Below are 13108 nucleotides of genomic sequence, written 5' to 3' on the forward strand. Positions count from 1 at the left end.
CAATCAAGAGAAAAGAAAAGGAAAAATAAAAAGGGAAAAGGAAAAACTCTTGGATGATTTTATTTTTTGTAAAAGGTTTTTCCTTATTTGTCTTGGGCAAGTAATATAAAAGAAGGGGTGAGGGGGCTTCATGAGAAACAACTCTTATTCTTTTGCTTGGGTGATCTCTTGGTGTGGCCGGCCCTCTCCCTTCTTCCTCTCCCTTTGCTCTCTTCTCCTTAGTGGTGGTGGTGGCCGGATTTTAGAAGAAGAAGGAGGAAGCTTTTGGGTGGTGTTCATCTTGGAGGATCGTCTCCCACACGACGTCCAAGGCGAGGCAAGGAATACGGCAGAAGATTTCGAGGTCATTAGCTTACAAAGAGAAGGTATAACTAGTATTTTTCTTCCGCATCATACTAGTTATTTTTCTTTGTATGAATTCTTAATACATGAGGCAATTAGATCTAGTTTATCGAATTTATTTTTCGATTTTGTGTTTTCTTCTTTTTCGAATTTGTGATTCGATTGTTCCTTTTGGTTAACCTAGAGTTATTTAAGGAAATAAATATTAGCTCTCCTTAAAAGGCTTTGCCTAGGCGGTGGTGGTTGCTCCCATATCCAAGAAGGTCATGTGCCTCGCCATGCAGTCCTGGAAGCTAATTTTGGAAATTAATATTTATGGAATTAATAACCTAGGTAAATTTGAATCAATAGTGTTAAGTTCCGCTTGCGATTCAAATCTAAACCATTAAGAACAAATAAGTTAAATTTGGAATCAATGATGTTAAGTTCCGTCTGCGATTCCTTATTTAACTTCTAAAGAACACAATAGGTTATTTAAGGAAAGGTTCGACACTTGTACAAAAATTTTTGTACAGTGGAACCGGTACATTTTCCTAGGTTTAACCAACAATTGGTATCAGAGCTAGGGTTTGCCTCTGTGTATTTTTAGAATTCAAATAGGTTATGCACATATCATGCATAATTTAGGCAGGAAAATAGTAGGATATGCTAACTCTTTGGTTGCAGACTCCAACTATTATAACTTATTGATATTATGTGTGATTGGACCCTTGGACATATTAAGGGCATTATTTGTGTGCATGATTGTATGTATAAAATACAGCAGGAGCTGTATTATTTTTTGAATTTTATTTTCGATTTAGAATACATGTACATACCCTCGTGGAATATAGGATCGATATATGTAAAATTCTATTTTTGTCGCGGATAGGATTCTTGCGAGGCGAGGTACTTTTGGAGCACCAGAGGCGCAGCGGAATAAGAAGCAAGAAGGATGCGACAACTTGACCCAATGGTGGTGGCTAAAGATGACAGCAGCTAGGGTTGGAGCATACTGAAGACAGTGATGGAAAAGACTATAATAGTTGGAAAATTAATTTCCAAATTTATTGCTTTTATTTACTGTGATGTTTATATGCATGTAATGTATGCTAGCATAGGTTAAAATCCTCATTTCTAATTAACCAAGTGGGAGAGGGATTTTAATAAATCCCATGGTCTCCATTACTGGTTTGTAAGTGATGCAACAAGCTTGCGTGTTGGCTCTAAGTGCCTCCCTCCACAACGGATGGGTTTGTTGCGGATCACTAGATCAAACTTCCTTTTATGGATGGTTAAAGGAAATTATTTAGGAGTGTGTGATCTTCTCCAACTGAAGGGGCACAATCCTATTTAATGGAATTAGTATCAAGTAATGGTATACACTTAGACGCATTCAATAGTATCCTCCCAACGGAGTCACTGCTATTGTCTTGTGTGACCAAAGTGAAACCAACTATTAATTTTATTTGTCATAAAGTTAGGATGACAAGATAATAAAATTAATGGGTCACACTCTTTTCTTATAAATGATGAATTTGTATACGTCCACACTAACGTGGCATGCAATATTCACGGTGATTTGAGGTGTTGGTTAATTTAAAATAGTATTGTTTGAGGAATCAATATTATTCTAAATTTAGAGTCTTGACCAAAGTTTACTTTTGTGATTCTTAGGATGACTTTCAACCCACTAGCCATTATACTGAAAGAGAACAAACTTACTGGTCCCAACTATATTGATTGGAAAAGAAACCTAGACATAGTTCTTACTGCTGAAAGCTATAAGTTTGTACTGACTGAGGCTTGCCCTGATGCACCTGACGGTGACTCTACCCCAGAGGAGATTAAGTATCATAAGAAATGGGTAAAAGTTGATGAGATGGCGCGGTGTTACAGTTTGACATCAATGTCAAATGTATTGCAACATCAACATCAAGATTTACCAACAGCTTATGATATAATGAACAATCTCAAAGAACTCTTTGGGCACCAGAGTTGGACTGCTAGGCAAGAGGCAATGAGGAAGTTAATGACAGCCACCATGTCTGAGGGGACACCCGTAAGGGATCATATCCTCAAAATGATGGCTTATCTGAATGAAATACAAGTCCTTGGAGGAGATATCGATGGGGAAACCTAGGTCGATATAATTCTCCAAACGCTACCCAGAAGTTTTGAGCAGTTCCGCCTGAACTATAACATGAACAAAAGAGAGTATACGTTGGCGGAACTACAGGCAGCAGAAGGAATATTTCGTCACAGTTCTCAGATTCACTATGCTGAAAATGGTTCTACTTCTAAGTCGAAAGGCAAGAAGAAGAAGAAACAAGTCTTTTCAGCAAAGAAGGTGAATAAACCTCAGAGTACAGGACAGAAAGCTGGAATGAAGAAGCCGAAGGGCAAGTGCTTCATCTGCAAATAGTCTGGACATTGGAAAGCGGACTGTCCTCGTAGGAACCAGAACAATAAAGGCATATCTCATACTCTAGTAGTTGAAACATGTTTAGTGGTGTTATCTACCAGCACCTGGTGTGTAGATACGGGAGCTACTGATCATGTCTGCAATTCTTTGCAGGGGTTCCAGGAATCCCGGTGACTATTTGATGGAGAGATAACTGTCTACATGGGCAATGCTACTAAGGTGGTGGGTGTTGCAGTGGGAGACGTCTACTTATCTTTTGATAGGAATAGAAATTTGATTTTAAGAAATTATCTTTATGTACCCAGTTTTAGAAAGAATTTAATTTCAGTTTCTAAACTGTATTTGGATGGATATTCAGTCTCTTTTAGTAACAATGTCGTTATAAAGAGAAAAAAGATGATTATCTGTTCTGGTGCATTGGTTGGCAATTTATACACTTTAAATCCAATTTCTCCCACAAAGCAAAATATGGAAATTAATAACACATTTTCTAACTCTAATAAGAGAAAAGAACCTTCGAAAATGAACCAAACATATCTTTGGCATCTAAGGCTTGGACATATTAACTTAAGTAGGATTCAAAGGCTTGTAGCCGATGGACTATTGGGTTCATTAAAGTTGGAAAATTTCCAACATGTGAATCCTGCTTGGAAGGTAAAATGACCAAGAGACCTTTTAAGGTCAAGGGGTATAGAGCCAAAGATGCGTTAGAACTGGTTCATTCTGATTTATGTGGTCCTATGTCTATCCAGGCAAGAGGAGGTTATGAATACTTCGTCTCCTTTATAGACGATTATTCAAGATACAGATACATTTACCTGATGCGTCGTAAGTCTGAATGCTTTGACAAGTTCAAAGAATATAGGGCTGATGTGGAGAAATGTCTTGGTAAAAGTATTAAGATACTACGGTCTGACTGTGGTGGTGAATACCTCTTTGGAGAGTTTAGGAATTACTTATCAGAAGTCGGGATTCAATCCCAATTGTCTGCACCTGGTACACCCCAGCAGAATGGTATGGCAGAACGAAGGAATAACACTCTTATGGAAATGGTTAGATCAATGATGAGTTATTCAGAATTACCGAATTCGTTTTGGGGATATGCTTTAGAAACAACAGTGTACATTCTGAATATGGTACCTTCTAAAACAGTTCCTTCTACTCCCATGGAATTATGGAATGAGTGTAAGCCTAGTCTGAATCATATCCGGATTTGGGGTAGTCCAGCACATGTGCTGAAGGGAGATACTGACAAGTTGGAATCACGTACAGAAGTTTGTCTGTTTATTGGATATCCTAAGGGAACGAAAGGTGGTTTGTTTTATAATCCTAAAAATCAGAATATCATTGTTAGCACCAACGCTCGTTTTTTAGAAGAAGATTATGTAATAAACCATAAGCCCATGAGTGAAATAGTTCTAGAAGAAATTAGAGAGGACACGTCTACTTCAGTACCAATAGTACAAGATGAAGTACCATAAGAGACTACAACACGTGTTGCACATGATACACAACCACAGACGGTGCCTCGTCGTAGTGGGAGGGTTGTAAGGCAACCTAAGAGATTCATGTTTTTGGGAGAGTCTTCAGACTTAATCCCGGGTAAACATGAACCTGATCCTTGGACATATGATGAAGCACTCAAAGATATAGATGCAGTATCTTGGCAAAAGACAATGAATTCTGAAATAGAGTCTATGTACTCTAATAAGGTCTGGGAGCTTGTAGAATCACCTGATGGTGTAAAAGTCATTGGATGCAAGTGGATCTACAAAAGGAAAAGAGGGACAGATGGGAAGGTAGAAACCTTCAAAGCAAGGCTTGTTGCGAAAGGGTATACTCAGAAAGAGGGAATCGAATATGAGGAGACTTTTTCGCCGGTAGCCATGCTTAAGTCTATCCGGATACTCTTATCCATTGCTGCTCATATGGATTATGAGATTTGGCAAATGGATGTCAAGACAGCTTTCCTTAACGGAAGTCTTGAAGAAAACATCCATTTGAAGCAACCAGAAGGATTCATTGAAAAGGGCAAAGAGCATCTAGTGTGTAAGCTCAATCGGTCCATTTATGGATTAAAGCAAGCTTCAAGATCTTGGAACATCCGGTTTAACGAAGTAATCAAGTCATATGGATTTATTCAGTGTCCGGATGAATCTTGTGTATACAAGAAGTGTAACGGAAACGTGGTGGTATTTCTTGTACTATACGTAGATGATATTTTGTTAATTGACAACAATGTCAAGGTATTATCAGACGTAAGGGTATGGTTATCCAAACAATTTGATATGAAGGACTTAGGAGAATGTGCACACATTCTTGGGATCAAAGTTATAAGGGATCGCAAGAAAAGAATGTTGTGTCTATCCCAAGCTTCATATATAGATACAGTCCTTGCTCGTTTTAGCATGCAGAACTCCAAGAAAGGTTTCTTACCTTTTAGGCATGGAGTAGCCTTATCTAAAGAGATGTCTCCGAAGACATCAAAGGAGATTGAGGACATGAAGACAGTTCCTTATGCTTCAGCTGTAGGAAGTCTTATGTATGCAATGCTGTGTACGAGACCTGATATCTGTTTTGTCGTGGGCATGGTCAGCAGATATCAGAGTAACCCTAGACAAGGACATTAGACTGCGGTAAAGCATATATTGAAGTATCTGAGAAGGACTAGAGATTATATGCTAGTTTACCAAGCAGACGAGTTGCTCCCTGTGGGTTACACGGATTCGGACTTCCAATCAGATAGGGACAATAGTAAGTCAACATCAGGCTATGTGTTTACTCTAGGAGGTGGAGCGATTGCATGGAGGTGTGTTAAGCAGAAATGCGTCTCGGACTCAACCATGGAAGTTGAGTATATTGCAGTCTCTGAGGCAGCAAAAGAAGTTGTATGGCTCAGGAATTTTCTAATAGACTTAGATGTGATTCCTGGTTGACCCAAGATCATCACAATTTATTGCGATAATAGCGGTGCAGTTGCAAACTCGAAAGAACCACGAGCCCATAAAGCAAGTAAACATATAGAGTGCAAGTACCACCTGATATGAGACATCGTCAAGCGAGGAGAAGTTGTCGTCGCCAAGATTGCATCAGAAGATAACCTAGCAGATCCTTTCACAAAGGCCCTTCCGGCGAAAGCTTTTGATCGGCATGTGGAGGGGATGGGAATCAGATGTAAGGCAACAGATATGGCAGCTTAGACTTTTAGTATAAGTGGGAGATTGTTAGAGTGTATACTAAAAGCCTAGCTTTTGTAAACATTTATTTGTTAAAGTAAAAGAATCACATTGGTCAATATCTGCATTTATTTATTAAATGTAATTGTTCAATTAATTTATATAGTAGACAACATGGAGTGTAGTGTCACACTCAGAAGATCATGTTGTCGGTTCTCTATAAATTATAAACAGTTGCTCGCGACTAAGATAGAAAGGAACAAACTATCAGTATAGTCGTAGTGTAATTAAGTATTAGTTTATCTTGACTAATAAATTACACTAATACACTTTAAGTGTATTGAGTAGGATCATTTAGGTATGTTTTTTTGTACTGACTTAGTAAAAGAACTAAACCTTAGTTATTATGGAAGTGTGTGCTCTTAATCCTAATATAATAACAAGCACATATATTTAATATTTATTTCTTTGATTTATCAAAGGGTGAGGTTTAGCTCGATAAATCAATATGCCCGATAAGTTGGGAGATGATATTACTTATAGTGTGTGTTGTTGATTATAGAAGGAATCTGTGTCCTAGTTATCTAGGTTGAGAATGTCCCCAAGAGGAGCTCATAAGGATTGCCATGTTAAACCCTGCAGGTGGACCTAATCCAACATGACGATAAAGTTGAGTGGTACTACTCTTGGAGTTAGATATTAATTAAGTGAGTTGTCAGTAACTTACTTAATTAGTGGACATTCATAATCTTAAACACAGGGAGACTAACACACTCATGATAAGAAGGAGCCCATAATGTAATTTAGGATTGGTGCGGTAGTGCGGTAATAACTCTCTAGTGGAATGAGTTATTATCGATGAACTTGAGTTGTGTGTTCGGGGCGAACACGGGATACTCAAGCTCATCGGAAGGCCAAAACTAATTTCTCCTCTAGGTCCCTGTTGTAGCCTCATTATAGCCTCAAGTCCATCCAAATGTAAGACTCTTCTTGGTGTCCAAGAAGGGGGCCGGACCATTGCTTGGTGACCAAGCAATGGCCGACCACATCCTCTTGAAGGGGCCGGCCCTATAGCTTGGTGACCTAGCTTGTAGGGGCCGGCCATAATAATTCAAAAAGGAAGGGTTGTTTTGAATTTTTAAAAATCTTCTCTTTGTAGAAAACTATAAGTTTTAAAAGAGAGATTTTAATTTTTAAAACTTTCCTTATTTGAATTAGGAAACATGTTTAAATAGAGAGTTTAAAAGATTTTAAAACTTTCCTTTTTTAACCATCCTTATGGTTTAAGAAAAAAAGGAAAAGAAGTTTTAAACTTTAAATTTTCTATCACCATGTTAAAAAAGGGAATTTTATAAGAGAGTTTTTAAATTTTAAAATATGGTTTTAATTTTTAGAAATTTTCCTTTTTTAACTCATACTTTAGGAAAGAGAGCTTGTAAATTTTATAAGAGGATTTCTTCTTGTAAAATTTTTAAAAAATTATTTTTCCTTTCTTTTCAATTGTGGCCGGCCACCTTGCTTGGTGCCCAAGCAACGGCCGGCCAATAGGATTAAACCAAATTCAATCCTAAACCAAATATGATTGATCATAACCATTGATTGGTGATTGATTCAATCAAGAGAAAAGAAAAGGAAAAATAAAAAGGGAAAAGGAAAAACTCTTGGATGATTTTATTTTTTGTAAAAGGTTTTTCCTTATTTGCCTTGGGCAAGTAATATAAAAGAAGGGGTGAGGGGGCTTCATGAGAAACAACTCTTATTCTTTTGCTTGGGTGATCTCTTGGTGTGGCCGGCCCTCTCCCTTCTTCCTCTCCCTTTGCTCTCTTCTCCTTAGTGGTGGTGGTGGCCGGATTTTAGAAGAAGGAGGAAGCTTTTGGGTGGTGTTCATCTTGGAGGATCGTCTCCCACACGACGTCCAAGGCGAGGCAAGGAATATGGCAGAAGATTTCGAGGTCATTAGCTTACAAAGAGAAGGTATAACTAGTATTTTTCTTCCGCATCATACTAGTTATTTTTCTTTGTATGAATTCTAAATACATGAGGCAATTAGATCTAGTTTATCGAATTTATTTTTCGATTTTGTGTTTTCTTCTTTTTCAAATTTGTGATTCGATTGTTCCTTTTGGTTAACCTAGAGTTATTTAAGGAAATAAATATTAGCTTTCCTTAAAAGGCTTTGCCTAGGCGGTGGTGGTTGCTCCCATATCCAAGAAGGCCATGTGCCTCGCCATGCAGTCCTGGAAGCTAATTTTGGAAATTAATATTTATGGAATTAATAACCTAGGTAGATTTGAATCAATAGTGTTAAGTTCCGCTTGCGATTCAAATCTAAACCATTAAGAACAAATAAGTTAAATTTGGAATCAATGATGTTAAGTTCCGTTTGCGATTCCTTATTTAACTTCTAAAGAACACAATAGGTTATTTAAGGAAAGGTTCGACACTTGTACAAAAATTTTTGTACAGTGGAATCGGTACGTTTTCCTAGGTTTAACCAACAGACACGACCGTGTAAATCCACATGGACGTGCCACCTGACCCGAGGCTAAGAACAAGGTGGCCGTGTGGATGCCACATGGCCGTGGCATGGGTCGTGCCAGGCCCGCGCCTAACACTATATAAGGGGATCTCTTCCCCTTTTTAAGGAAATGAAGGTTCTTCCTTTGGCAGATCCATCTTGGTGCCAATCTACACTTTTCTCGATCTCTGTTTGCTGATCCAAAGTCATTTCCATCATCTCGTTTATTCCAGGAGAGAAGGATTGGATCTGAAGATCACTCGATGTGATTGGATAAGCTTCTTCTCCCTTCTTCCTCTAGTTAGGTTTTGATGTTTACAATTCTTATGTTTTTGGATCTTTTTCTTCTTGCCATAGAGTAGATCTATTATTCTAGGATTAAGGGAGTATTTGTGATGTGGATTAATTAAGAACTCATGGATATGCCAATTTCCTATCTAGATGAAATTATCATGCCTTGTATCTATTTGATCTTATATGCATGTATTGTGTTTCAGTTTGATTCTTATGTTTAATTGAATGATTGTGTAGAATTGTTGATTCCGTACGGGGAATGTCCTAGATTGTATGAGGAGGGACCCTAGTGACAGGGATAACCTGTTTCTGGACGTCTAGGTCATCACTTTGAAAGGAGAAGTAGTTCCCCACAAGGAAGTAGAGAATTAGACGTAATTGTTATCCCTATTCCTATGGTTATTAAGTATATGTGCGTTCTTGTGATTTATAACCGAGGGACCCTAATGATAGGGGTGACCCATTATCAGACTTAATAGGGATCATTTCTATTTAATAACATGGGTTATAAATTCAAATAGCACACTGGTTTGACCACTGCAGGAGAGAGACGGTAATGAATCTAACTTCCTACAAGTGCATGTTAATTGAAGATAGACAATTGGTGGACTATTATACATGGATAAACATCACAATAAAATCGAACCCCTAGAATATTTTCCCAAATCAAGTTTCTTCCTCTCTCTTCCTCTTCTCAATCTATTTTTCTTTACTTAGCATGTAACTTTCAACTATCAGTAGTTTAGCTAATTCTCTGTGAGAGATCACTAGTGCTTATAACTAATCCTTGTGGGTTCAATAATCTTTTATATTACTGACGACGTAGCCATGCACTTACAATTTTGTAACAAGTTTTTGACGTCATTGTCGAGGATTACACTTATAACTTTAGTAGATAATCATTTAAGTTAGTCTAAACTTATTTTCTTTCTCATATTGTAAATATTTATGCAATTCTATTTGTTTTTGTAGATACATCTTGCATTTGTTTACTTTTATTTCTTCAGTTTTCCTATTGCAATTTAAATTTTACAATTTGAATTTCCAGCACCTTTTTCTTATTTCAACAAAATTTAAAAATTTTGTTTCTTTCTACATTTTAACACTTGCGTTTGGAATACTTATAATCTTGTTCTTGCATGCGAAAATCTAATATTGCAGGGAATTTACTACCACTTGATCAAGAAATAGACAGAACATACCAAAGAAGAAGAAAGCTGCAAAGACATCAAGAGGAACAAGAATTTTCTGAAATGGTAAACAAGCCTCTCAAAGATTACGCAGTACCTTATGCACGTGAGCTTCAGTCTAACATTACCAAACCACCTACTGAAACCAATAATTTTGAGATTAAGCTTGCGGTGATCACAATGGTTCAGCAAAATCAATTTGGAGGTGGACCACATGAGGACCTAAACCAACACTTGGAAGTCTTTTATGAAATTTATAGTACAATAAAAATGAATGGAGTTCTAGCGGAAGCAGTAAGATTATTGTTATTTGGATTTTCCAAAAGAGATAGAGTCAAGCAGTGGCTTAATTTCTTACCAGCTAATAGCATCACATCTTGGGAGCCATGTGAGTCACAATTCCTTGATAAGTTCTATCCTCCTAGTAAAACTAATCATATGAGGAATCTTATAGCAAGTTTCAGACAGTTAGATGCAGAATCATTATTTGAAGTGTGAGATATATTCAAAAATATGCTTAGGCAATGCCCACATCATGGACTTAAGAAGTGATTAGTTCTACACACTCTTTATAATGACATCAACTATCATACAAAGGTATCCCTCACTTTGTAGTTGGAGAGGTATTAATGAACAAAAGTCTAGATGAGGCTGAAGATATTATAGAAAGTGTAGCTCAAAACCATCACCAATGGACATCTGAAAGATGTGGAGGCTCCTACTTTCGAAATCCTATCAAGGCATCAGGAAAATTTGACGTGGATGCAATTACTCTTATGTCCGTAAAGTTGGATGCTTTGACTAAAAAGTTTAAGAATATGGGAACTACTACGACCAATGCAATTGTATATGTATGTGACACTTGTGGAAACACAATCCATGCTCAAGAAACTTGCCCTTTGGGGCCCATCTCTGTGCAAATAGATCAACTTGAGCAATGTGATATAATAGTAAGTTATAATTGTGAGAGTGTATACTAAAAGTCTAGCTTTTTGTAAACATTTATTTTGAAATAAGAATCATATTAGTCAAATATCTATATTTATGCTAAGTGTAGTTGCCCGTTTAATTTATATTGTAGATAACATGGTGTGAGGAGACACACAGAAGTTCATGTTATCAATTCCTTATAAATTATAAATAGTTGCTCACAACCAAGATGGAATGGGGCAAACCATTGGAGTGGTTGTAGTGTAATTAGGTATTAGTTTATCTTGACTAATAAATTACACTAGTACACTATGAGTGTATTGAGGAGGACCATATGAGGTAGTTTCTTTTTATACTGACTATATATAAAAGAACAAAACCTCTGTTATTATGGAAGTACGTACTCTTAATCATAATATAATAACAAGCACGTATACTTAATATTTATATCTTTAATTTATCAAAGAGTGTGATTTAGTTCGTTAAATCAATAGGCCCGATAAGTTGGGAAATGATATTATTTATATGGTGTGTTGTTGATTATAGAATGAAACTATGTCCTAGTAATCTAGGTTGATGATGTCCACTTGAGGAGCTCATAAGGATTGTCATGTAATCTCTGCAAGTAGACATAGTCCGACATGACAATAAGGTTGAGTGGTACTACTCTTGAATCTAGATATTAATTAAGTGAGTTTTCAGTAACTCATTTAATTAGTGGGCATTCAATATCTTAAACACAGGGAGACTAACGTACTCATAAAAAGAAGGAGCCCATATTGTAATATGGGATTGGTGCGGTAGTGCAATAATTACTCTTTAGTGGTATGAGTTATTATTGATGAACTCGAGTTGAGTGTTCAGGGGGAACACGGGAAGCTCAAGTTTATTGGGAGACCAAAATCAATTCCTCCTCTAGGTCCCTATTGTAGCCTCTTATTTATAAAGTCTTATATCCACCAAAAGCCCAACTTCTTGTTGGACCCCGTGGGTGTTTTGATGTGATCAACCAAGTTGATTAGGTCCTGCTTTGTGTTTGACCCCTGTGTCTGAGTGTGCAGGAGCTTAGGAGCGCAGGAAGTCGAGCGGAAGACGCAGCTAGCGAGAAGGACGACACGGGAAGGGAGCCGACGGGCTCCGTGCATCCGAAGGACGAGAGAGCAGCGGAAGAGTACACCGGTGGGCGAGAAGAACGTGCACGGCGTTCGAGGGATGTTAAGCCGAGAGGAAGACTTCTCGAGGAGAAGGCCGAAAATTGGGTTCGGGTGAGCGCTATTTTGGTTGGCCGGAATCACCCAAAAGATCGGGACTTCGGAAGATGAAGCAAAGAAGCAAGCAAGCTGGAAAAAGATGCCAGCCAGCTTGGAGGTGCCTCCATCAGGCTTGGAGGCGCCTCCAGCTTGAAGGCGCCTTCAATGCTTGTTGGAGGCGCCTCGGACCTGGCAGAAGTGAACGTTGAGCTTTCGGATAAAGTTTTATCCACTCTCTCGATGGTGGCGCCTTGGACCTCTATTGAGGCACCTCGGACATCCGAGATAGAGTTTCCAGAGACTATATAAAGGCCCCTGGAACTAGGAATTAGACATCAATTGTTCCATCAACTCTGTAATCAATTCCTAGCAATAGTTCTGAGCTGTTAGAGTATAAAAGGCTTCTCCGCCTTCAGAGAAGGAGATTTTTCTGGTGCGTGCTTTTCATCGCCCTGGATTAACAACCTTCTTGGTTGTAACCAGGTTAATTCCCAGTCTTCTCTGTCCTTCTATTTTGTTTTATTGTTTTAGTTATTTTATTATTATTACTATTGCACTTTCGAGTTGAAAGATCCGAGGAGGGTAGTTTTAATTTGTGCAGGCAATTCACCCCCCTCTTGCCGGCCTCCGCTGCACCTACAATTGGTATCAGAGCCAGACTGCCTCAGAAGGACTAATCACTGACTGAAGCACAACGATCAAGTCGATGGCCGGAGCGAATATTCATCCCCCGAAGTTTGACAAAGACTTCGCGATGTGGAAACGCTGGATGGAGGTATTTTTCAAGACGGAATTTGACATTTGCTTAATTATGAAATATGGCTATGCAGTTCCAAAAGATAAAGAAGAAAACACGTGGAGCAAGAAGGAGCAAGCCGATTTTATCGCCAACGGAAAGGCAGAATTCCATCTGCTTAGCGTGCTGCCACCACAAGAGGTAAGTCAAATCGGAAGCTACGACTCCGTGAAAGACCTCTGGGAAAAATTCCTGGAGCTTCACGAAG

The 13108-nt window shown here is 38.2% G+C and overlaps 1 non-coding gene across 1 annotated transcript; it reads right to left on the reverse strand.

Annotated features, from left to right (window-relative positions):
• Nucleotides 1-10356: 10356 nt before the first annotated feature.
• LOC121983565 lies at nucleotides 10357-10466 on the reverse strand. Its single transcript, XR_006112602.1, has one exon. It is a non-coding gene; the product is annotated as a small nucleolar RNA R71 (small nucleolar RNA).
• Between the last annotated feature and the right edge of the window lie 2642 nt (nucleotides 10467-13108).

The sequence above is a fragment of the Zingiber officinale genome, chromosome 5A (assembly GCF_018446385.1).
Source record: "Zingiber officinale cultivar Zhangliang chromosome 5A, Zo_v1.1, whole genome shotgun sequence".
Taxonomy (NCBI): domain Eukaryota; kingdom Viridiplantae; phylum Streptophyta; class Magnoliopsida; order Zingiberales; family Zingiberaceae; genus Zingiber; species Zingiber officinale.